Source organism: Arvicanthis niloticus, chromosome 1 (assembly GCF_011762505.2).
Source record: "Arvicanthis niloticus isolate mArvNil1 chromosome 1, mArvNil1.pat.X, whole genome shotgun sequence".
NCBI lineage: Eukaryota > Metazoa > Chordata > Mammalia > Rodentia > Muridae > Arvicanthis > Arvicanthis niloticus.
This window is the reverse complement of record NC_047658.1, coordinates 139,495,742-139,517,771: the sequence shown is the minus strand read 5'-3', so window position 1 is coordinate 139,517,771 and position 22,030 is coordinate 139,495,742. Positions and strand designations below refer to the sequence as shown.

Genomic DNA, 22,030 nt, shown 5'->3' with positions numbered 1-22,030 from the left:
TCTCACCATAGGCTTTAGGTGAGCCTCAAAAAGGTTGAGAGCCTTATAGGTTATAGAATAGGAGGAAGAAGGGAAGAGGGGAGCTGAGTGTTTCAGTTACTGTTCTGTACCTGTGGCTGTACAGACCGTGACAAAGGCAGCTTATAAAAGAAAGCATTTGCTCGGGACTTGCTTACAGTTTCTGGGGACATATGTAGGTAGGCAGCCATGACTGCTGAAATGGTAGCTGAGAACTTACCTTTTTTTCTTTAAGTTGGAGGCAGATTTGGAGAGACTGGGCCTGGCATGGGCTCTTGAAACTGCAAAGTACACCCCTGTGACTCAGCTCCAAAGAGGTCACACCTCTCCTAATCCTTCTTAAAGCAGTTCTGCCAGCTAGGGACTTGACATTGAATTATATGAGCCTGTGGGAGCTGGTCTCATTTAAACTACCACAAGGGTTAAGGATTTGGTTTTTCATTAAGAAAAAAATGAATTCTATGTGTTTTATGATAATAAAAATGAAGGAAGTACAAAATCAATAAGCTGAGACATAGGAAGAAAGTGTGGGGAAGGGGCTACTGCAGCTATTTTTCAAGTTGTTTATCATCACAATGCCATTACTGTTATTGAGCCAGCCTCCTGCATGCGTAAAGTCAGGGTTAGCTTTGGGATCTTATGATGCTATCTCAAAGTTAATCTTAAACTGTTCCCATGGTCTGAGATCACCTTTGAGTTCATAGGGATGTATCGTATTGTCTGGCTTGGAAACTTAACACCTGACAAAACCCTGGCTGAGAAACCACCACGCCTGAGAATCATTGTAAAAGAGCCAGTTGCTGAATGGGAAACTGTAGCTGTCAGAAGTAACAAGAGAGAGCATGGCCTGAGCCTGCCGTGCTTACCTGGATGTCCTGAGTCAGAGCAGGTGTTCTGTGGTTGTGGAGCCAGTGCTTCTGACAGGCCACACTGTTTTCTTTCCTGGAATGTCACTCCTTAGATCTGACTCGGCCTCTTAGATAGTCCTTCTGGTTGCCGGAGGGGGGAAGGGAGGGAAAGCAGCAGTGATAAGTTTGACCCTGACCAGGTGCTCTTGACAGGGAACTTCTGGCTGGACACCTTACTGGTGACTTCTCTTGGGACAGAGCTGATAGATTATATTGAACCTTGGTCAATGTGTGCCCTCCAAATAAGTTCCCATTGGCTTTTGTACTTACCATGGTCATCGCCGAGGCTTCCCCGGACCTGGTGGCAGGTGTGTCTGTAAATATTACAGTGTGCTGCCTCCTTCTTTTGAGATTGAATTTTAAAACATCTTTTTAATTCTTGCGTAGCTATACTTTAAAAATACGTGCTACTTCTATTTCAAACGGTCTTACTTTGTATATTAGGATTAAACATTAATACTTTCAACTTTTACTATTTTTGTCATTTTGCTGAGATTATTGTTATGAGACCTTATTAAAAATATATTCTATTTCTGTTGCAGGCTCCGCTGTGGTGTCTGCTGTCATTTTTACTGTCATTCTCACCTTTTCAGTGTAAGCCTAGTGTAGCTGATGCCAGAGAAGAAAGGATGGTATATTTTCTAGAAATCTTACGTAGTTCACAAACTTATTTTAGCAGTTGAAGCCTTTTTAATAGAGGTCATCTGGGACTGTGGCTCTAGCAAGGCCCTGGGGTCAAACCCCAATATTGTAGATATAACCAAATGGGAACAAACCACAAGCCACCCACGCTGATGCCGTGCATGGGCTCAGGGATTGTTGGATCTCGAGGAGTCGTTCCTAGTCTGACTAGACTTGGAACTTAGGAACATGACATCCGCTCTTTGTTGTTGTTTGTTTAAAATTAGGGGATTCTTGATTTTAAAAGTCTATGTGCTTAAGCTTTAGGAACGTGAAGGAGCTAGCAGTCGCTACCCATCCTGATGCATTTTAACCATTTTTTCCCTTCTAGCCCCCTGCCCCCCATACTGGGAATTGAGTCCAGGCCCCTCTTTCATGCCAGTCAAGTATCCGAACACCACGACACACCTTCAGTCCCACTGATATCTAAATTCTTTACTGAAATCCTGGAAATAGGTGTGGTAACTCACTGAAAGGGACCAAGCCTCTGCTTGAAGTGATGGCGAACCTTGCCTGAGACCATGTGGTTAGAGGATGAAGGAGTCCATACTTGATGTTAGATCTGTCTGATGTCACAGACTGGCTAACTCTGCCTCGCTGGCCACACACAGCAGTGACATTAAGGCGGCGGCCATACACGAGAATTTCCTCACATTTCATACCCACACAAGAGCATTCTGAAGCTATGGTGACAACATTCTCCTTGGAGAAGTGGCAGCTTCTTTCAAGCCTGCTGCTTCCTTATGGGGGAGGAGGTATTTCTGATTTAGGCTGGGAAGTGTATCTGCTTGTGAGCTGTGTCCTCAGTGTAGGTTTTTCTGGATGGCAGCAGCAATCAGGTCATCTTGCTTTCGTGCTTGTGTCACATAGCAGGTTGAGACTAGAATTTGACCACACAGTCTCACAGAGGAGGACAGTTCTGGCATTCTCATACAAATTTCAGAACTTTAGCTTGTATACCTGTCTTTGTTGGCAGTGGAACGTCCCTCTTTGGCCCTCTCCCTCTTCTTCCCATTCCCCTGTTTTGTGTTACTAATACTTAGTTGTTTTGAGACAGGCTATGCTTGCCTGGTGCCATGATGAGAGACATGTTTCCCCGCCCCCAGCCTCAGGGTTTCGCTCCTAATCTGATTCTATATAAAAATCTGTCCTGCATGTCTTTAAAAAAAAAAAAAAAAAACAATGAAAAACTGTTGTGGCACACACTCTTTATTCCCTGTACTTAGGAGGCAGGGGCAGGTGGGTCTCTGATTTTGAGGCTAGCCTGGTCTATGTAGCCAGTTCCAGGACAGCCACGGCTACATAAAGAGTCCTTTTCGCATACTACCAGGAAACAAAATAAAAAGAAAATAAAAAGCACTACTCAGAAGTTGCCACTGGTAATATTTTGGTGCGGAGGCTTCTATTCTTATTTCTGTGAATATGCATGCCTTTAAAAATAAGATACAAAATTAAAATCATCGTTGCATATCAAATCTTTCATATTTATTTTACCCAGTACAATGCACGCATTTCTGCCATGTGCTTAAATATCCTTTCATAACCAGCTTGTAGCGACAGTCTTCTGTGTGGATAATAGCATAAATGCATCCGCCTGGTGTTAGGTATGATCCTCATTCACCCGAGGCTGTGCTGGTGCGTATCAAGTGGGAGCTGCGTAACCCACCAATCTTCATGTGTCTTTAAAGTAGCTAACAGTGATCATTAATGGTGGTCAAGAAAACCCATATTTAGTCTCATTCTCTGTTTCACAGTATAGCAGCCTCCCTGGGAGCCCCTATATTACCACCAGGCAAGAACAGAAGAGTATTAATTTTTTTTTTTTTTTTTTTTTAGCTAGGGTTTTATAGAACCTGTTTTCTTTCTTTGAAGTGGACAGTCTGTCTATGACAAGTACCTGAAACCTCTCAATTCTTATTTTCAAGTGGTTTAGCCCTCTTGTTCACTGTACTAGTTAATGAAAACTTTTTACACCCTCCTTTGTTGACTAGCTATTTCACATAGACTAGCCCTGGTTGGTTGGGCCAGTGGGCTGTACTCTGCCAAGGAAGCCTATGACCTTGTGGAGTTCCTGTTCTAGGCCTTGGCTTAGTCACAGAGAGCAGCAATATCACCATTGACTGGAAGGCAGAAAAGGGAACAGCTGAAATCTGTGGTCTGGGACTTGGCTCAGTGGGAGAAAGGCAGTAAGCTCTGTAATTATGTAAAATGCCTGTGTGCATATATCTAATAAGGTGGGGGGGGGAGAGGCAGGAGTGGTGTGTATGTACTCTGTGTGCATGCGTGTGTCTACATATGTTCTGGTGTGAAGTAGGGAGGCCCTGAAGTCATGAGTAAGAAGGGACCGTTCAGCTATGGGTGTGGCCGAGGGGCTAAGCCTGCTTATATCTGGGGCAAGGGCATCCCAGGCAAAAGGTTTAGGAAGTACATAATTCCTGAGATCTCCAAGGGTGCATGCAAGCTAAGCTGGCCCAAGTGTAGCCATGTCAGAATCTGTACTCTCTTCAGATTGTTTTAATAGGAATTTTTCTTCATCTTAGAAAGGTTTCCAGTACCTGGGAGGAGTTTTATACATTGTAAGTGATGAAAACTTGGCTATGTCAGCTCTCAGACCAAAGTAATAGATAGCAGATAGGTCAGAGTAAGTGCTGCACACACATAGATAACAAAACTGTGACCTTACAACTGCTATCTCTAGGGTTAAGAGGTTAACAGTAGCTCAGGCACCATTGCTGCCTTTTCTTTATAAAATAAAATGTGTTTTCCTTCAAAAGTTCTAATCCTCTTCTTTTAAATGTAAAACTGTGAGTTTTATGGAAGTAGACACAGGCTGTGGCTTGTGAGGATGGATGCTGTATGCGTAACAGATAAAACAGACTGTTTTGCTCAGTGGCCTTCTTTGGGGTTTCGTGAGCGGAGCCTGCCAGAAGGCAATTGACAGAGATCTTCTGGACCCAAGACTCTCTTGGTGAGGTCAGTGTGAGCACCTTTCTTTACCCACTCCTATCCTTCTGTCAGGCTGGGGAATAAGTGGCTGGTGACTGACCAAAAACCTGATATTGTGGGAGATGCAGGGATCTCTCCCACCCCTGCTGGTGTTGGGGAGTAGGGGAGGGTGGCTTGAGGGGGTGATGTTGTGGGGAGCGCAGGGGTTTCCTTCACCCACTTGGACTGATGTGTGTGTGTGTGGGGGGGGGCAGGTTTAGTTCATTAATGCTGTTTTGCTTTCTTGGCCAAGATAGGAAGAAAAGATGTTTAAAAATTAATTTTGGATAAACTGGTTGCCAGTGAATGCTGTTTGTGGTAGTATGATTTTTGAAAACGACTGTTAAGTGTGACTCTCATACTCATCCTTAGACTCTTGACCGAAGCACTTTGCTGTTGGGGGCTCCCAGACTTCTTTACTGAATTCAGTGACAATACAGATCTCATTTAGCACCAATGTTTCCGTGGTATTTCACTCTAAAACCAGTTTGTGAGGATGCCCCAGTATGAAGAATGCAAGTCTCGGCTGAGGAAAGCCTTTGCTCTGTATTCTATCCTTTGAGAAGAATTCCAGTTAGGGGCAAGAGGCTGAGATGCTGCTGGGTTGACATCCATGGGAAGTAGCAAATTTTAAATAGTGGGATACCAAATAAATAAAAATGTTCTGTTATCTTCCCTCTCTACTCCCCGGGAGCTTCCTATTCTGCAGCCCAAGATAGGTTCATACTTGCAACTCTCCTGCCTCCACTTCATAGTGCTTTGTGTACCAGCCTCAGTTCCTGGCAGAGTAAAGCAGATGTTTAGGGGTTTATCCATGCTTGTCTTGACTTTCATTACCTTCCCAGTCATCAGCATCTCCTGCAGGGATGTCACACTTGTTACAGTCAACAGGCCTACGTGGACCCACCACTTTCATCACCTAAGATTTATGACTGCCTTTGGAAACTACTCAGGCTGTGTATTCTGTGGGTACAGAGTTACACGTCCGGCTGGGTTTGAGGCCATATGGGTGAAAAAATGAAGAGCCCCAGGAGAATGAGAAGTTCTTTCGGCTGAATTCTTAACTGGGAACAGGCTGTTGCTTTTAGTAATGCTGTAGATTGTTGATGATGTTAAAGGATGCTTGTGTGTAAAATGGCGGGAACAGAAGCAGTTCGGGAGACTATGAGGAGATTCCTGAGAATAAGCCTCAGCCTGCATTCTCTCTCTGCTTTTGAGGCACATGCTGCACAGGTACCCGAACCACTGCTGTGGCTATGGTCTTAGGTGTGGCAGGCTTGAGAAAGTGTGCAGTACACAGTTGCCCAATTCTCTGTGCTGTGGACACGGATATTACTAAAAAGGAATTGAGCAAAGGCGTTAGCTATTACAGGGCATAGTGACTCTAGTTGACGAAATATTGCTGATAATTTCTGGAAATGGATTTGAAGTATTTTTACCACAACAAAAGGAGTATGAAGGTTAATGCAGATGCTAATTATATGTGAATGTATGTAATTACATGTGTATATCTCATTCACAGGGTAGGTACAGGCTTATCAAAGTACCATGCTACACAGGATAATTATATATGATTTTTACCATCTCATTTAAAAAAAAAAAGAAAGGGAACATGAGTTATTTTGACTGGAGCTAAGAAACAGGCTGTGTAGAGATAGTTATTAAAATAAGTTTTTCTTAAAATCATTCTGTTCTTCAAAAGTTTTAACTTAATTTGCACTTTTCTATTATTAATATTGCATGTATGATTATGGGAGAGAAAAAGAATCATGTATTTTTTTCTTAAATGTATTTGCACCTTTTGTTTCAGTGTTGGGGGCTGCACCCAGGGCCTGGACACTCTATGCAAGCGCTCTGTCACTGTGCTATTACCCCCAGCACCTCAACCCTTTTTACCCCTCAATTAATGACTTTCTTTTTACCAGACTGAGGATTTCAATCATAAAGTATAATCTTTTGTTGGTTTCTTTAGTGACTGTTGTCTTACCTGGAGTACAGTAGAAGTGTAAAAATACTACTGAATGAAAGGACTAGAACATTTGGGTCTGTCTTGTTCTTCCCTTTCACATGCCTTTTCTCTCAGAGTTTAAACTGTTTAAGTTGTTAGTAGTAGAGCGGGAGGGATGGTGGCTCAGTGGATGAGAAACTCTGGGTGAGCATGGAGGCCTGCCTGGAATTCCAGCATTTGGAAGGAAGGGCAGAGAATCTCCAAAGCAAACTCATAGGTAAGAATCTCCAGGTCAGTTCTAAGCCTTCACTTCCCGTGCACACATATGTGCACATGAACACAAAAACATTGTTAGCAGGTAAATAAAATTTAAGACATATTGTTATTAAATTCAAATTCTATGAAGATTTGCACGCAAACGTTCATAGACCATTTTGATAGGAAGCCCATGGTTCCCCTTCCTTTGTGAAGTAAACTAATCGATTGGTATTTCTCTAGAGATAGAGGATATTTCTGTTGAGCATGGTGGCTGACACTGATGCTTTCAGCTCAGGGGAAGGCTCAGGAAGGGGTACAGTAAGTCTGAGGCCAGCGTGGGCTGTGCAGCAAGCTATTATGTCAATAAAACAAATGAAAAGCCAACAAGAGAAAACATTCCTTTACCCCAGGAAGTTTCCATATGCCCACTGCCATCACACGCGCATTCCGGAGCTTCGTACGCCCCTTCCTATCCTGGCCCATGCTGAAGGAAATGGGCGCAGATTTGAGACACTGACCAGATATGTGCTGTCTTCTTTAACTGTACATAATGCATAACGATGCTTTTGAGATTCCCACCTGTTTGTGTTTGTCAGCGTGGTCGAGTAATATTCCATTTAACGAACTTACCTGTTTTCTGTTGGTGTACATTAGGGTGGGCTTCACTTTGGGACTATAATGAATGTCATGAACATAATTGCACACATCTCATTTATAAACATACGTTTTTCCTTTCTTTGGGCTATATACTTAAAAACACTTCCTCGAGGAAATGTGGGACTTCGCAAGGAGTTGCCGCCACAGAGTTTGTTAAGGGGTTCTACATTGTAGCAGTCTCATGGTAATGATGCACTGTAACCTTCTGACAGTAGTGAGCGCTGGTCTGGCTCTCCCCGCCATGTCCCTGCTCCTGCTCTCTCATGCTCCTCCTGCTCTCTCATTGGCTGTTGTTCATCCTCGCATGTTCGTTCATGCACATATGTCACACACTTAACAGCACAGCGACATGCTTTTGATACACAGTAAAATTGTCAGGTCTTTCCTTTGCAACAAGAGTAGTGAAAACTGTCTTCCATTTTCACGTGCATGTTTCTGACCTCCAGGTTCCTCGTTTTTTATAGGCACGCTGTTAACGGTACTTCATGGCGTGTTTATCTGCTGACCACAAGTTCTCAGTTTTTGTTGATTTAAAAGTGCCGTTTCTTCTTTAGTTTCAAGTGATATCCTTTTGTTTCATATATAATTCTAACTGACTGTCTACCCCCCCACACACACACACACACCTTTCATTTTCTAAAGCTATTTTGAAATTTTTGTTGCTACTTTGGGGCTTCATTTCTAGGTGAGGTTTTAATTTGGTTACTTGAGTTTCCTGCTTTGGGTTATTGCTGTTTGGGCTTAACTTTAAAAATTTGTGGCCATTTTTAACACTATTTTTCAGCCTTATCATCTGTATCTTCCCTTAAGTGTTTTATCATTAACAAAAATCAAATATTTTTTCAAGTGACAGAGCATGGGAGAAATGGCCAGGTAGTTTCTACTGGAACCAGGCAGAGAGCACGTGGCCTGCTTTTACTGTGTAAATCTGGGGCCAGTTTCCTTTGTCTGCTGGCCATATCTCATTGCCCACACTCCAGGCACCAAAGCCTCAAATGCTGGAAGATCTAAGTCTGGTTTTAACTACCCACATCCCGGCTAAGCAGACCCAGTGTAAGCAACAGACTTTTCTATCGAATCCTTGTCTGCTTGTCTGTTTGAGACCTGGCCATTCAACAAGGTACCTTTCTGGAAGCAGGCGTTGAACAGAGAGTGATATGGACATGAAGAGTAAACGAAGTTCATGTCACAGCGATGTACGGCATGTGCCTTCACCTTACCTGGGATGTTTGAGACCCATTTCTTGGAGAAAGTGATTGACACCTAGAGAAGGAGTTAGGTAAGAAAATGGGACGAAAAGCTAGGGAGAATCCTGAAGTCACAGGACCTGTGGAAGACAAGTCAGAACTCATTTGTTTGACTCCGTTCATGACTACTTCCTTAATTACTGTAGAGTATTAGGATGACTTTTGTCCACAACCATGCAGGTAAAATATATAATAAGGCAGGTTAACAGTTGTGTGTTGTGGGTCACAGACAGCATGGTTTATAGATAAGGGTGCTGTATCAGCTAACACTGAACAAGTCCATCCTTATTACCCCAACCCCACCCCATCACCCTCCTCCTCCCCTCCAGCCTTTCCCACAGCAGTGCTGAACTCTCTGGAACCTAGCGTATGGGAATATGAGTCCTTGGGCACTTGTTGCCAACTGAGTGACTATGGTGTGGATGTGCCAGGCTTGTCAGGACCGCCTGTAACGTCCTCTCCATCTGTTCTGTTAGCCACAGGTTTCCTTAGAGAGGCTGGGAGTCAGCAAACCACAGCCTGTGGACTGAATCAAGACCAAGACCTGTTTTTGCTAATTTCATTTTAGTGCAGCACAACTATGTCCACCGATTTTGGATATACTCTGTAGCTATTCTCACACTGTAATGTTTGAAAATCGGGCATTTGCAGAAAATATCATATGTTAAAAATGCTTGCTGTCTGGTTCTCACGGATGATGCTGTTCTGCCCCTGGCCTTAGCAGAGGCCGTACCATCAACCTTGGATCACTCCTGTTCTGCTCCTGTTCCAGCTCTTCTGTCTCATCAATTTGTCCTCCTCATACCCACAAATGAGCATCTTTTTGTCACCCTGTTGCCTAGCCCTTTCTTCTCTTTTCTCACAGTTACTGCAGGTGACACTAGTCAGTATTGGGACTCTCTTAGTGAGGTCACATCACAGTGCCTTTCTTTTCTTTTCTCTTCCTTTCTTTCTTTCTTCCTTTCCTTTAATTCTTTTTTTAAAATCCCTTTTCACTTAACTTGTGATTACCATTCATACTTGAGAGGTTTTTGTTTCTTGGTTCAGAGAAGCCAAGAGAAGAAAAGCACAAGCTTTGTTTCCAGTAAAAGAACTACTTAAAGTTGGGCCTCATCACTGAGGAGGGTGGTCTCACTCTACCCCCCTCAGAACACCAGGCTCCACTGAAAATGGGGATCACTCCTCGTCAGCCCCAGGGTTTGGAGGATGGAAGCAGCTGGGTGTTCATATGTGTGTCATTTGTTGTTTTCTGTGCAGCCAAGAACACTGGCTGAGGGGTTCCTTCACTTATATGTGTCTGTGAAAAAGTACACTTTCCTTCTGAATTTATTGTGCAAAAATGGCTATTTGTGAGTTTTTGTTATTATTCTGAAAAATGCTTCAATAACAAATACTCTAGCCGAACTTGGTGGAAATAAGAAAGCATAACATTAAAATTGCATGAATTCAAGTATCTTTATAGGAAACAATAATAGTGAATGAACGCCTTTTAGTATATTTATAAAACTAGGAATGCTACATGTTGAAGGCTATAGTAGAGATCAATAATAAATCTATTATTAGGCATTAGGATATTATAGGCATTTTTATTCCCAGATGACTGAGCTAGGGGTTGGTTTTTGTTACTATTCTTTCCATGGCAGAGGTGTCACATAGAACATTACAGTACAAGCTTTGCCCGACTTAAGATAGCATGCTCTTGCCTGCCTTACACAAATCATGAATCTACTAGGAAACGGTTCATGAGTTTATAGAAGGTGGTAGAATAGGAGAGGCAGCCCACCTGCATGCTCCTCCCTAGGAAGGAGACCATGTGATCAGTTCATAAAAGGGGAGGAGGCGAGGGCTCCCACATCTTGCATTACCACCTATGGGAAGTCTGAGCAGGAATTGTTAAATTTTTCTCTGACCTGTGTGTGTATGTGTGTGTGTGTGTGTGTGTGTGTGTGTGTGTGTGTGCATGTGATATATATATATATATACACACACACACACATACATATACATACCACTGCTGGTAATGTGCAGAGATTTATTTTAAATCAGACCTTTGTCATACATAGAGTTTTACCATTTAATTAAAGATGAAAGCATTATTTGCATACTAACTGAAATGAGTGTGCTTGTTTATTTTCACATAAAGAATTAAATCTTGGCTGAATATTGAATACTACAAGATGAAAACATCTTCAGCATTTTTCACGGTTGATTGATATTTTGATTTCATAATCATCAGTGCCGAGAACACTACTTCGCATAACTATGTAGTACAAAATGGCAGTAGTATGTTTCCAGCCATTGCAGAGATTGGAATTCCACTCTAATCACAAGGCAAAGATAGGTGGCTTGTTTTAGAATTAGTTTACAGGTAACAGCTTAAGCAACAATTTTAAAAATTAAACGCTCAAACAGTGCCTTCCAAAGACATGCTAATTTTGATTATCTCCTGAGGAATGATGTTGGCAAAATATTAGAAGTCTTTGTTTTCCGTCGTTATAGGATTGTGTTTCTGTAAGAGCTGAAAACTGAAGTTAAAGCATTGCGATAGATGGTGGTTTTTTTTCAACTCTGAGCTGAGATGCTTTGGGTGGTGCTTGGTTGCATTGTATGGTGTGGTGGCATGCACACTGTGCATCGCTCTTGGTGCATGCTCAGAACCCAGGCTGCCAGGAAGCTCCCCGTGCAGCAGGTGCAAGTGCAGCTGCAAGCAGAGGCTACAAGGCTTCTTCACACCTTTGAGTTTGAGTTACAATGAGAAGACCAAGTGCTGGTAAAGCTGGGCCTGCCGGAGACTGCTGCTGCCTATGTGGGGAAGAGAAACCCTTGTGGACTTTTGGTTTCTTTCTTCATGGTGCTGGGGAAAAGGAGAAAGGTGAAAGGCTACACTGATTGTCCTGTTGGGAAAGGTGCATAATGGGGGTTGGTATGACCTCCATGTGTTTAGATTGCTTCTACAACTGCCTTATCAGCAATATCATTACAAAGAAAAGCAAGTTGCTGTTTACCTTTAAAAATAGAAGTACCTAGGAGTGAAGACAGCCCTAGTCTACGTTCCCATTAGCTTCCCAACACGTACCGGAAATATTTCTGCTGCATTGGTTGGTTGTAGGTTATCAAAAGTGTTAGCAAGCACCGTTTTCCTGATCGCCTGTCAGGCTTCTTGGGTCCCGAATCTAGATAGCCTCCAGATGTTTACTGACTGAATCAGACCTTAGGAATCAGCGTACATTAAGTATCTAAACAGTCTTTTGTTGGCATGTTTCCTGTGGCAGCCCTCTTTGTTTTTTGTTTTTGTTTTTTTCTCATTTAATATATAGAGTAAAGAAAGAGAATCAGGTCATTTAAAAAAAAAAAAAACAGCCTATTTTAGGCACACTGGGTGTGTTTTATGTGGTGGTATTTCCCCCTCTTACCACGGAGCTTGGCTTTTTAGAGTCATGGAGGAGCATCCTAGTGTCCTGAAAGGTAACTCCTATTTTTCCTCTCACACCAAGTATTTAATATCACCGCTGTCAAGTTTTCATGTCAAAGCTAGCATTTGGTAAAACTCAGTAGGAAGAGGCCTGGAAAAAACAGGAGGTCAGAGCTGTGCTGCAGAGTAACCTTGGACAGGTCAGTTAGTCTTTGGGTGTGTGCATTATGTCTATCAACTGCAAGGCTGGGCCTGCGTGAGCAAGGTAGGTTTTCTACCTTTCTGGAGTGTGTGACTATGGGATGCTTTCTGCTCTTTCTTTGTACCCAGTTGGCCTATGAAGTGAGAGGGGTTTGCTTAGTAACTTATGAGTGCACCCAGCTCATGAGTCAAGGTTTCCCGAACTGATTTGTGGAGGTTGTAGGTACTTGAGATTGTGAAGATTTAAGGATGGCTATATCTATATCATATTTATATTCATATAAACTATATCTATATCTGTATAACTCTGTGTCTCTGTGTGTCTCTCTTTGAGTATGAATGTTTGGTTTTGAGACTTCATATTAGGAACATTGCCATGAAACTCTTGTCTTTATCTTAATTGAGCTTGTCTCCTCTCTCCAGACACCTGTTTCAAATTTAAACAGTGTTTAGGTGCAGTGCATTGTGTAGAACATGTTCTTGGTTATTCTGCTATGGCTAGGTTTGTAGACTAGCTTGTAAATTGGTAAGAATTCCCATGCTGACCTCAACGGCCCAAGCTTTAGCTGAATACCTTTGAAGGCCAGCCAAGAGCCCGATCACCAGTTAGAAGGCGACTTTGTTGGTAAATGGGACTAATTATATCCTCCAAATGGCCAGCCTGGGAGGAGAGGCCCCTCTCTCTCAGGCTGTGAGGCTTCCTGGGCTTTTCCTCCTTCTCCCTCTTCCTCTGCCAGAGGCCATGAGAAGGCATCATGGACCTGTTTCTCTCCCTTCTGCTTTGATCATCTAGAGCCACCTGGCCATCAGCCCAGCGCAGTCTTTGCAGATCAACCTACCTATAAGTGATCTCCTGGCTGCTGTGGAGCAGGGATCTGGGCCTGAATTAGCTAAGTGTTAATCGGGCTGAAATCAGGATGTTAGTGTGGCTGCTGTCTTAGCCGAGGTACAGCTGGGGGAAGGATTCGGGTGGGTTTTGTGGGTTCTTGGGCCAAGCACCTTGGTTTCTTGTTGTCAGTAGAAGTTGCCCTCAGGGGCTCTCATTGGGTAGCTCACATCATGGCAGCCTGACTGCTCTTCATAACCAGCAAGGGAGAGAATCCTGTGGCAGAATGGATATTATAGTCTTCTATAGTATAACTCGGACATTCTATAATTTCTGATATCCTATCAGTTATAAGTTGACTATAGGACTTACTCATACTCAAGAGAGTGAATAAGAGACAGAGATCACGGGGCCGCTTTGGAGTCTGCCCCACCGGAGCCTAACCAGGACCTTATTTCTCTGTCTGTCCTGTCTGTGCATTCTCCTACTTAACTAGAAGTCCCTTCTTCCTGTGGCACTCCCTCCCCTCCTCCCCTCTTTCTCACTCTCAGAGACTTCAAATTCCTTGAGTGACTTTTTCCTCCTCCTCTTTCCTGCTTTAAAAAAGGCTAGCTGCAGTGAAAGACAAGCGGAGTCAGTGAGGAGCTAGCTGTGTGCTGTAGGGCCGTCCTCCCTCTGAGGGGGCCCGTTCTGAGTCTGGCACATGATCACAGTATGTTTTATCTTATAAAGACCTGAGTGGGCCCTGTGCTCCTTATGCCAACAGCAGGTTCTAAAATGAAGTAGCATTTATGGTGCCGTCCTTTCAGGCTTTCCTGTGGATTTATACTAACAAGTCTGTAGCATTAGCACATTTGGTCCTTGAACTCTTCGGACTTTTTTTTTTTTTTTTCCAATCTTCTAGGATCTTCCTTTGACATGTGTCTGTCTTGTCTTAAGCTACTTCTCTTAACATTGAAATAGCAGTGTAGTATTATTGTGGGTGAGAACATGGATTGAAGCTGCCTGGGCTTGAGCCCCAGGCTTGACCATGAACAGAGTTGTCTTGAGCAAATCATCCAGTTTTCCTTCTGAACGGATGCTGGTAATATTTTTGAACTACCCCCTCCCCCCAGCATCTTCTGGTTGCTCTTGTACATAGGTGTACGCACAGATACCAGAAAGACAGTTTCCCCTTTGTTGCTATGAGCAACTGTATACCCGGAGCCATTTCTGGGTGACCTGGTGAAATGGTCTGCATCATTTCTGAGCTCTTGCAGATACTAATTTTTGTTGCTATTTGGACTTTATCCTATTACTTGCTCTGTTTGCTAACACTGAGGATAATTTAACACCGAGGAACATTTGTTTTCCATAGGCTTTACTTGAGAACATTAATTATGCCTTTTAGCAATAGTATGACATCTAGCTACAGTACTGATATCACCCCCCTTCTATTGATGAAGAAATAAGGCACGCAGAAATTGTACATTGAGCTCAAGATCTTTCAGGAGTTGTTGGGAAATTCAATTCTTGTGCCCACAAAGCACGGATTTTCAGTGACTCAGAACACTGTTTGCCAGAGAGAAGCCCTGACTTCTCAAAGTAAGCCAGCTCCCTAAGAGGAAGAAAATAGAAATCCGAAAGCAGTCTCAACCTGTTGCTGTAAGTTTCCCCACCTATCTAGCTTTAGGTTAGAGTGTACACTCTACATGGAATATACTGGGCTAGAATTATAATTCAGAGGCATGATGCTTGTCGAACCACTGTAATGCCCTGGGTCCAATGTTCAGCTGTTCAGCACCGTAAACACACACACACACACACACACACACACACACACACACACACACACAATGTATTTGTTTAGCCAGACTTTGCATATCTGTTGTGGAGTTTTAGCATTGTGTTTGAAGCATAGTTAGGGTACACTAGGCTAGTCTCACCAGGACTCACACATTTGGATAGTCCCTTGTTAAGTGGGTCATCTGACTTCTTTGCTTAGTTCTTCTGGTCCTCCTATTGTGCTGTAATCGGATGTGAACTCCATCCTTGTCTTAATAGGGTTTCTTCTGTCTGTCCTTCCTTCCTTCCTTCCCTCCTTCCTTCCCTCCCTCCCTCCCTTCCTTCCTTCCTTCTTTCCTTCCTTCTTTTGCAGCTGTCTATTATGCCACCCAGCACTCGAGCTCTGTGGGAGCTAGAATTTTAACTATGCAGCTTTTCTTCACATACTCAGCACCATGATTGCCAAGTACAGGGTACTCAGAAATATTAACGGAGTGAATCAAGCTTTCTCTTGTTGGACCCACTTTCTATCTTAGAGTCTGGCATGAGTTGGTTATTTACACTTCTGTCTTAGTTAAGGTTTCTATTGCTGTGAAGAGATACTATGACCACAGCAATTCTTATAAAGAAAAACCTTTAACTGGGGCTGGCTTGCAGTTCAGAGTTCAGTTCTGCAGTTCAGATCCATTATCATCATAGCCGGAAACATGGCAGCATGCAGCCAGTCATGGTGCTGTAGGAGAGAGAGGTTACTGAGAGCGCTACATCCAGACCCACAGGCAGCAGGAAGAGACAGTGAGTCACTGGGCCCGGCTTGAGCATTTGAAACCGCAAAGCCCATCCCCAGGGACACACTTCCTCCAACAAGACCACACCTCCTAATAGTGCCAGCCCTATAAGCCTGTGGGATCACTGTCATTCAAAGCGCCACAATCCTTAAAAGCTTGTGTTTTTAAATCCCAGTGCGTGGCAGAATGAATGGGTTGTTCATTAGTTGCTGACGTCACTTTTAATCATTTGGAACAGCTGGCACATTACCACTCTTGATCATAATTTTAATTCTTTCAACTAATTTATTATAGTACCTCTTGCAATAGTAAATAAGGTGTTTTGCCTCTTGCATCAAGGGGGACTAAGCACGAAGGAGACAGATGTTTTCCTGCACATTGTCCATGGCCGTTCTGGAGATAAAAGCAGTGTGCATCATTGGAAGGAGTGTCAAAGGGGTAACTTAGAGGCATCCAGGATGCCTTCTGTAGATAATAAGTTCTGATACTTCTGCTTCAAAGGTGGCATGGCTTTATCCACACTGTCCTCAACAAGGCTATAATGTGGTGCTTGGAGATGAGCCGCCTGTCATTTTCAGCATGACCCCCACGTTCTGCAGATGCACGTGGAGTACACTGCGTCTGTTGGAAGTGAGTCATTTTTTCCAGTCCGCAGAAGGAACTCAGTACTGATCTGACACCAACAGACACACAGCCCACTTCTGCTGGCTGATGTCAGGAAAGGCTGCCAAAGAAGGGAGCAATCTTCATTTAACACTCCATTATGATAAAAAAAAAAAAAAAAAGAGTCTCCTAGAAAAGACGACAGACAACAGGAAAGGTTCACTCATAATACCTCAACAGTATGGTTGCCTAAACAAGACCTGAACAGGGTAACAGCAATAGACATGCAAATGTGAAAAGGGGGATTTCATGGGGCCCTGCTTCCAGAAAGAGCTACAAGGGACTAATGACTGCCTGGAGAGGGACAATTCACCTTCCCCAGGAGTGGCCCCTAACTGGTTAAACACCAAGTGGTCAGCCCTGAAATCCTATGCATATAAACTACAGTAAACAAACTCACCAGGTTGTATTTATAACTGATGACTAAAGAAAAGAGGCCATGAGTTTGAGAGAAAGTGGGAATGTATGTTGGAAGGGCTGAGGGAAGAGGGAATATTGTAATTATAGTTTAATTTTTAAAAGTTGCAAACATATAAAGTAAATGTTAGGAACGTTTGTGTTACTATCAGAAGTAGGATTTAAACACTCTTTACAAAGTGGAGTCTATGAATTTAATGTGTTGCATACTAGTATTGCCTTTTCTAACAAGGAACTTAATAGTCTCGGTCATAATCATGTTAATAACATACTAGTTGGGATTTTCTTTTGAGGATACCTTATACAATGGGCCTGTACACTCATCTCTAATATCTGTGTCTGCTCTGAACTGTTGGCATTATTGTCCTTGTCTTCCAGACCTGGAAACTGAGCCTTATGTCAAATTGTACAGCATTCTCCATACTTTTAAAAGCTTCTTTGCAAAGTGACCAGCCATGTAAAGCCATAGCTAGCCAATGAGCGTGCTCTTCCCGGTGCTGGAACGTCAGTCTTTCCCCGAGGGGGAGGTCCTCCGCTGGTTTATTGCTGTTGGCTGGTTCTTCCTGACTAGGGAAACACCTGGATTCATGTGGTGTTTTTTCCTCCGCCTTCCTTAGTCCACCTGGCACCTCCTCCTGGCTTGGGTAGCTTGAAGCATCTGTCTTTCCTTCAGTGACTGTGGCAGCGCCATATGGATGGAACCATGTTAGCTTTCTTGTCCTTCTCTTTGCTCTGAGCTCAGGGACCTGTCTGTCAGTGTCATCTACCCAGAGCCATATGCTCTTCACATAAAGTGACGGATGGTTGCATTCTACTGGGAACAAGTGAGATGTTCCCATGAAACATGTGAAAAGGAGAAAACAAAAGTCCTAATCCTAGTTTGTGACCCTACCTGTTTAAAAATGGATGTGAAATACTGTTCTGAGTGACTTCCTCTTAAAAACCAAGCAAGCAAACAAACCCAAGCACTTTGCTGAGCATATTCCACTCTTGGGTGATCATTTACACATCTCCCGGATTTGATGAACTCAACCTTGGGCAATAAAGGATTTGTGATTGTTGAGTGAAGTGTTGAATGTCCTTGTTGCCAGGACAACAGCTTTGTTGGATCAAAAGATGCTGACCATGCTCTTTAACTTACTTAACCATCACTACTACACAGACAGTAAGGGATGGTTAATGCTCATTTAGAAATGAAGAGATGGAGGCTGGGGCAGAGGAATTCCTGTGGCTAGTAAGTGCTAGAATTTTGGACCGTTTGGGGTTTTGTTGTTTTTATTGTTACCTGTGTGGTGCATTTGATAGAGGTTATTAGCAAAGACCATACAACTAATGAGATTCTTCCTCCTGGTAACAGGTAATGGAGACATACTGGAACACGCGGAGAAGCTAGTATCTTGCAGGAATCCAAGATGAGGAGAGTCTTTTTAAAATAATCCGTAAGTACATTTTTGCTAGCTCTTTGGAATTCTTTTAATGACTGTGTGAATCATGCTTAAGAAGTCACAGTAAAAGGACGGTACAATCAAATGACTCTTGTCACAGTAAAAGGATGGTACAGTCAATTGACTTAAGTATGTAAAAACTGAAAATGTTTTTAACAGTAGGTATTAGGGTGAAGTGTTGGCTCAGTGGTCGAGAGCACTGGCTACTCTTCCAGAGCATTCAGGTTCATTTCCCAGCACCCACAGGACGGTATATCACTGGCTGTAACTCCAGCTCCTGGGGACCTACAAGTCCCTTCTGCCTCTGCAGTCACTGCATGCACATAGTGCACACACAGCTGTACATGCAGGCACAACACATAAAAGTAAAAGAAAGATTTAGACAAATTTAAAGTAAGTATCTAGAAATCTCAGAGCAGGATGCAAGCCAAGCATCTGAGAGGGTTTGTTAATGCATGAAACTTTTTTTGTAGAATATGTCATTTTTAGTTGAGTGCATCAGTTCTGGTGAACAGAACAAAAGAGGCAAGTGACTGGAGAAGTCATTGTTCTAGGTCAGCAGTTAATCTAGGAATGGCCCCTGGAAAACACAGATGACCGTGCCTTCAGGAGCCCCTAGAGTTCACTTCCATAGGTAGCTTTTATGGGTACATTAGAAGTAATTAAGAGCAGAATTGTTGTGTGATCCTATCCCTGGAGAGACGTCACACAAGCTTCTACATCTTTAGTAGGAAAACAATGGCAGACCCTACAGACCAAAGTAAGAACACCACCAAAGTCACACTTGATGAAACAAAGCATGCATTGGGGTTTCTTACGGAAGCATGGCTGAAGGGATCCGTACAGTAGCAGAGATGAGTCAGAGCCAGCTACATCATTGAAAGCCCACCATAGTGTGGTCTATGATTCTCAAAAGATGGGGCCCTAGAGCTCTCTGCATGATTCTCAGGCAACTTGACAATAGCCTGGGCTTCCTCAACAGCCCTTGGTGCCTCTATAACCTTGGGGAGGAATGGACCTAGGGCATCCATTTAATTTCCAGAACTCCTAGGGAGACTTCTGAGTTGTTTATTTCCTGAGTCTTAATGAGCTTCCTTCTAGAACTCTGAGTCTTAGAGGGCCTCCTTTACAACATTCCAGTTCTCAGAGTGCCTTGGAAGAATTGTTGTCACACAGTGCTATAGCTCTGAGCAGTGGTTAGTTATCTGACAGTTACATTTGGCTGGTTTTCAGTTCACTGTGATAATGGCATGGCAGTGCATGTGGCAGTGGAGACCTCACATACATTATTAGTCAGGCGTTTCTTGACCCACATTCTCTTGTGCTATCTTGGCTCATTCATCTGTGTGGTGGATCTAATGAGCCCTACTCTGACATGAAAGACTGTCCACAACACTCTCCAGCAGTACAGCTGCACAATAATGTGGGTGCTTTCTGTCAGCATACTTGGTATTGTGATTTACAATTTATAAGCCGTTTCAAAAGATGGGCCACCTCAAACATGGCAGCTCTGTGAGAGGATGCTGATAAATCCTTTAGGCAGCAAAGTTTAGTAAGTGTCAACACTGTGGCTCTGCCAAGATGGCTTCCAGTGTCTGCAGGCTTCTTGTGGGTATAAACACTTTTACTATGGTTGATTTTAGCCTATCCCATAAGTGTCGTCCAAAGTGGTTTTGAAAGTGACATGCACACCATTGCTTTTCTGTGAATCAGTCATTGTCCCAACCTGCATCAGGAGCCTAGCTAATGGTAAAATAGTCGGGACGTAATTAATTTCAAGTATTTATTATATTTTTTTTTGCATAATTTTTAAAATGTCAAGTTTATGTAATTTTTAAAGAATTTATTTTACTTTTGCTTATCTGTATGGATGTGTCTGTTTGTGTCCGTGGAGGCCAGAGGAAGTCATTGGATCCCCTGAAGCTGGAATTATAGGCAGGTGTGAGCTGCTCGAAGGGGATGCTGGGAACCAAGCTCAGGTTCTCTGCAAGAGCAGTAAGCGTTCTTATCCTCTGAGCCATCTTTCCAGCCCAAGCTCCTTTAGTTTAACGATTATTGTGGCCACCTTGCCAGTGGTCCTGAGAAATTAACAGTCTGCTGTGAAGGTGCAGGCTGGCTCCAACAGCCCCCATGGTGGGTTCCTGCTGGGAAGGCAGGTCAGAGCCAGTTCTGCAGTTCCTGTGTTGGCTGTGATAGTAGCACTTTGCTTTGGCTGGTGACAGCAAGATTTGGTAAAATCCACAATCTCATGACCGAATGGCTTCTGGAAGTGGAAGGGCAAGGCCAAGACTTATTTTGAGCTCAAGCCCCCTTTATCACGGGTCCCACTGGCATTCTTGAATGGTGAAGTCAGTTTTGGGCTGACCCCTGGCATCCCTTGCTTCTTCTGGCTGCTCTGTGACAATTCTTGGAGACAGGTCCCAGGGACTCCCTAGCTTTCTGCTTCCTTATTCCCCCCCCCCCCACTCCCCTTTTGTGAGAGCTCCAGGCTCAGGCAGTCCCAGCACCTCTGTATACTGCATGAGGTTTTGCTCTTGATTCAGAAATTCAGTTTTAATGGAACATAAATAGCTTCCAGAGAGACACCACCTAAATGGCTTCACGTTCACCTTGGCTTGATTATGAAATCCCAATCCCATAGGGAGTCAGATAGAAAAAAGAGCAGACCCAGGATGAGAATGGTCAGCCTTTCTTCTGGAAGCACTTTCTTTTTCAGTTTCTCTCACTTGCCCTTTAGAAAGGAATAATTGGAGCCTAGAATTGCTAAGTAACCGTGGAGATTGCGGTGGTTGTTTTTATTCTAAGTCTCTACCACCTAGCTTTCAAAACACTTGTTATTAAGCTGTTTAAAAAAAGAAAAAGAAAAAAAACCTAGCATAACCTGAATCAGATTTATGTAATCTTAAAACATTCATTTCTCTTATTTCCTCTTAAAAGGCATTTACAGTCCACTGTGAGCCTGGGGATTATTGAATTGTTCCAAAATTCATTCTTGTCTATTTCATGTGGAAGCATATGATTAAAACCAGAGAGAAATCCCTGGAATGTGAATTACCATCCCGGGGCCTCCTCAGGATTGGAGGTCTTTGTAACAGAAAGAAATCATGACATTAACAATGAAGTGTTTCACAGACCACCGATTTGTCTCATTATCTCCCAGGACGGCCCTTCTGTGGTTTCTGAATATTCCAAGTATCAGTGTACAGTGGTCAGATCTGCTAGGTGTGTGGCCTTCAGCTGAGTCCGAGTTGCAGCTTTCTGGGAATCAGTTGCTTTCTGGGTTCTTGATGACATGAGTTTTGAGGGCAAATTCCAATACAAATAAAACATGCTAATTCCACTTCAAGGGTCAGCAATGAAGCCTTTCCAAAGAAAACAAACATTTCAATTTGAAGTTTCAAGTCTTAATGTGGAAACCATGAAAGAAATAGCTTAATTACCTGGTGTTGATGAGAGCGGGCTAGGTCAGGGTGGGTTTCAGTGGCAGAAAATATTTGATTGGGCATTTGTACTAACTAATGTCTCTAGCTAAACTATAAGAGTTAGCATTACTGGTGGGAAAGAACTGCAAAAATGTGGAGATTATTAAATTTAAAACTCATGAGCTTTGAAATACTAGTTGAGGTATCCCTGGGACCTTGGGTCAATCTTGGGATCACACGCCAGTGATGGTGAGGATGGAGTGGAGATGGAATCTGGAAGTTTACATGATTAGCAAGAAGTCTCGTGCAAATGGAGGGCCTGCTAATTAAAATAAGGTGCCCTAGTTTGCTCCTTGAGAGAGGGTCCCCCCGTCCTTCCCCCCCACCCTT

At 43.2% G+C, this 22,030-nt stretch overlaps 1 protein-coding gene across 19 annotated transcripts in view; it reads left to right on the top strand.

Annotated features, from left to right (window-relative positions):
- Sgms1 (sphingomyelin synthase 1) overlaps positions 1-22,030 on the top strand; it is a 247,928-nt gene that overhangs the window by 145,678 nt on the left and 80,220 nt on the right. For all 19 annotated transcript variants that reach the window (XM_076919091.1, XM_034498761.2, XM_076919098.1 and 16 more), the window contains one exon: positions 18,131-18,212. The gene's annotated coding sequence lies outside the window, so the exon portion shown is untranslated. The remainder of the gene's footprint in view (positions 1-18,130; positions 18,213-22,030) is intronic.